The following is a 4,954-nucleotide window of genomic DNA, read 5'->3' on the forward strand; positions in this document are numbered from 1 at the left end:
GTGTCTTCTCTGTAGAAGTCTTGCCTCTAGCTCCTGTCAGTGGGGTGCTCCTAACCACTCCCGGGTTTGGCACTGCCTGATTTAAATTGATTTTTGCTCAAATGCACTCTTAGAATTTTAATGTGTCTCAGTTTATCTTTTAACATCTATCAGCAAGAAAACAACATTTGCTGTAACTCTATGCTTGATGGATTTCCTAACAAAAAGTGTTTCTCAAATTAGACTCCTTTGGAATACACTAATGAGTATCCTATCCTATCCAACAAAAGCCACTTAACTTGTAGGAACGCCCTTACAATGAAATACAATGTGCACATAAAGAATCCTAATTGAGGTAGGAAATCCATGGGAGTCTAGGAAAACAGACCATAAGAAATTAATTTATTTTTTGAATAAGCGCAAAAATTGGCTAAGATGTATTTATTGAAGGCTTTGCATTATGATTATTAAAATATCACATGGATAAGGTATTGAAACATCTTCTCCTCTACCTATTGAATAGGAAAAAAAATCTTATTTGTGACCTTACCAAAATGTTTGTATCTTCTCCTAAGCTACTTTTATAATTTCTTTCCTCTTCAGGTTTACATCTTTCTAATGTTTTCAGTCATCTCTTATGAAAAAGTAATAATAAAATGACTTTTAAACAGAAAATCTCTTTCCTAAGGAGTAAATAAATGGCTTTACTTTGTAAGTAAAAAGAATCTGTGATATGTTCAGGGGTGACCTAGCACATAATGAAGGAAGAAACATATTTAATATGCTCATTAGTGGTATTTATTAGCATACTTATGCTGGGAAAGAGTGATTATTCAGGAACAACATTTTCATCAGGCAAAATACCCCCTAGAGAGCCTTTTTGTCCCCAGGATGTCCAAACATGAGGCATGTTAACATCTGAACAATGGTATTTCTAAATAAAGTAATTAACAGGCATATGTGTCCTGACAATCTAGACATCAAAGGACAAAAATTTCACATCAAAATCAGACAATAAAAACATCAAATAGGAAAGGGCAGCTATTGTTGTCCTAGAGAATCTGGCCTGCTGCATTTTTAAAGTGTAGTTTTAAACTGTTATCCTGAGTCAATATTTGTTTTTTTCTCAATGATTTCCATTTGAAATTTTCTGTTTACAAGTCAGAGAGATTTTTCTCAATCTTTCTGTTCCATGGTCAGCCTGGGATTTGGAACTCAAACTGCATCCTCACAAGCTCTTCTCCTGGCCGTTGATAAAGATCTGTAATTACAAGGAGGTCAAAGATTTTCCTGATGATGTCAGGAGGCAGAACACCATCTCCCCTGACCTTTCCTAAGCACACTGCTCTGCTGTGCCGCCAGTCAAGGTTTCATACGTCAGGAAAGCCAAAAGCAGGGCTGGAAGGAAGAGAAACAGTCAGCCTGCTTCTCGCTCTCCCGCACAGCACAGCCAAGCTGCATGACCTTTGTCTTGTCCTAGAAGAGCAAAGGTCCATTACTTGGTAGCTTTGCTTTGTGTCCTAGAGTCAAATTTCAGGTTGGAGCCAAATTCTAGATCAGAGCCCATCTGTTTACCAAGGCCAATAAAGTTGGGTTAACTGATTTTGATGATTTTGTCACACCTCGCCCTTCTCTCATTGTCAGAGTCCCCTCCCTCTGTTCATGAGAGGCAGTGTGGGGTAGTGGGTAAGGTCATGGCCTCAGGAGCCAGACTGCCAGGATCCATGGCTTGGCTCTGCCATTCAGCAGCTATGTGACCTGAGACAACTAACTACTCCTCTTACACCTCATTTTCTGTAAAATGCGGACGAGTACTTACCTCTGCAAGTGGCTTTTAAGGATTGAATTCATAAAACAGCTAAGAGGACTTAGAGCAGGGCTTTGTATACAGTGAGTGCTATATATATGAAAACTCTTGTTGTTGCTATTATTATTGCAGTTATTATTAATATTACTTGATATTACCTGTAGCAGACACTGATATTTGGCTCACTTAGCATATGTGCCTATATCCTTCTAGATTCCTTTCCTTTACTATGTAGGCTGGAAAGCTGAAAACAAATTTCACTAACTCCCTTCCAGCTAGGCTGCAGGCTTAGGATCAGTTTCTTCCAATCAATGTACCTGCATAACGTGGCAGCTGGTCAAACGGAAGTCAGATATTCGGAACAGCATAGCAGAATATTGGCATCCAGGCCAGCCATAGGTTCCTAGGAATGAGTATAACTGCATGGTCAGTTCTCGTAGAAGAGTTTCATGATGTGGTTGGGCGTTTTCTTCCTGACCATAAAAAACAAATCTGGTTCCCTGACCCTTCCCCATGGATCATAAATTATCATCTGTGCCTTAGTAAATCCATTCCTGTTTAAACTAGCTGGAATGTGCTTTGCCATCTGCGATAAAGAACCCTGGCTGTCATATGATATCATTTAAGGCTCCATGGAACAGTGTGGCTTTCTCTTGTAAGTGTGACTACAGTGCGGCAAGGTTGTGCCTCTCAAACAAAGAAGAGGGACCACTTATACATGTGACAAATCTGCTCCAATGATTGCAATATGTCCACATTTCTCTCCCTGGACTTTCTGTTTTCTCTACTGTTTTCCTTTTACCTTAGGCCAGATCAACATGATCAGCAAACAAATCCATTGCCCAATTTTGTGTCATTGGAAAGAAAAATTTCAGTGTAAACAATCTAGACAAAGTTGGTAAATTCTTGATTTATAGATGGTCTCAAACTTTCCAGAAATTTCTGGTTCCATTTCCAACCCCACCTTTCTTTGAACAGCACTTCAAGGCTTGTATTAATTACTTATTCGCTTAATCACTAAGGAGTCAAGATTGTTCTCAAGGAATAATAAATCAAAATGGCCCAATTAGATAAGGGAGGAGCTGAGAACAAAAAAGTAGGTCTTCTGGTTTCTTGTCCAGAACTGTTTTTCCTCCTCTTTACTACCAGTCTAAACCAGACCCAGAGTTAGCCTCAGTTCAGGGAGAATCTGGTTGGGAAAATAGTGCCACATGCTTCCAGACTCTTTATGTAGCAGAGACTCAGTTTTAATTGAAAGCTTTTTAATAGACTTGTATGATCATGGACTAGCTGGGAGTATCATAACTCTCACCATAATACCGTGGACATTAATATAAGTGACTGCTGCCACTCTGATTAATCTAATCTACTTAAATCATAGTCATTTTAAATATATATTTAATTATGCTAGCATGAATAGTAATAACAGGACTCAATATTTAATATGTATTATATTTATAGCAATTACACTTCATATCAATTGATCCCTCAGGGTATCTTATTTGTGATTTGCAATGCAGAATTAGGAAGGTTGTCTGATGGTACCGCAAATGCATCTAGGCATTTAGAAAGCAAATTTGTTCGAAGAGCCTCCAGAGTCTTTCGCATTCTGTCTGTCTGTGTTGCCCTCCCTGTCCCAACCCTTCCCTTCCCACTCTCTACAATTTCCTCCACTCCTCAAGTGGAAGGTATTTTCTGCTCCACGTAGTTGTTGCTCATCACTTCAGCTGGATGTGATTGTTCCCACAGCCCTATTCTCTTAACAATACATATGGAATTTATAGAACGCTGCTGGGTATTGCAATTTGTTGTCTACTTAATTTCACTTCCCCATCAGAGCATTAACCAGATCCAAGGAGACATATATCAAGTCTTACGCTTCTCTTCTTGAATCCTCAGAATGTCTGGGGCTTTTCACAGAGGCAATAAATATTTGATGAATAAAGAGGGTCACAAACTCAATCACCTGCAAGGGGTGTCTGGTCAACACAACTGAGTGTAATGAAGCCTCACATAAGGAATCCGGATCTGAGCTGCTTGTACTGTGACCCAGCATAAGACTGCTACACACATCACCTCTCCAATGCTGTAGGGGCTTAATGAAAGCAACACAAAGCACGTCCAGTGGTCATGTTAAGCCCCATGCCTGCCAGGTGATGTCCCCTGAATAAAAGACCAGTCAGCCTCCTTCTCTATAGTAAATATCAGCCTAGAAAGTTAAGTCACTTTTCCTGGGGATTGAGTTGATTTTCTTTTCCCCTTTGATTTTAAGTGAGGGGTGGGTGTGTAGAGGTTGGAGGGAGTCATACTCATTAGTCAATCAACAGTTTGGCCTTATTAAAAATATGAGAAATGTTACCTTGTTATAGATTCACATCTTATAAAATGATTTCTCCTACATCGTTTACTTTCAACAGCTCCATTTTTTTATGGATGAGAAAAACCAAGGCTGGGGAGAGTCAAGTGTCTTGTCCAAGTTCATGCATGACCAGGATGTGGTGGGGATACCACTACACCCAGAATATCAGATGCCTACTCCAGGGCTCTTGGCACGACATTATTCTGCTCAGCACCAGGATGTTCTTGTCTATGTGCCCAGGCTCACACAGAAGTGAGAGGCACTTCTTGTTGAGAGAGGAGTGAGTTATCTAGGGTTTGGGATTTTCTTTACCCTTTGTATATTTTTTCTTTCAATTGACATATAAGATTCTACATAATATCACGTGCTTATTTTCCATGCAATTATCTGCTATTTTCCATTCACCAGTTTTACGTGCATGTTTGCAAATGATGGCAATTAGCATCTTCAAGACTTTTTATCCACTTTGCAGTGCTTATCCTAAATTCAAAGAGATAGAAACACACACAAACAGACACACCGTAATTTACCTTTCGGTAGAATGTCTACATCAAATAAAACAGCAGCCAAACTGAAAATTCAAAATTTCATCTAGAGCTAATGAAAATTAAATAATCTATGATAAATACCAGAAAGGATCAATAGAATCTGTGCTATTCAAACAGTGACTTGCAGGTGGTTCCATTGGCTTGGTGTGTTTTGGAGGTTGGTCTGTCAACCCAACTTCCTCTTTTCAATGGACTCGTGTAAACTTTTCAACACAGGAAAGCAGTCACTGTTTTATTCCCGTGCTCAGTCTATCTGGTGAA

Source organism: Equus caballus, chromosome 5 (genome assembly GCF_041296265.1).
Source record: "Equus caballus isolate H_3958 breed thoroughbred chromosome 5, TB-T2T, whole genome shotgun sequence".
NCBI lineage: Eukaryota > Metazoa > Chordata > Mammalia > Perissodactyla > Equidae > Equus > Equus caballus.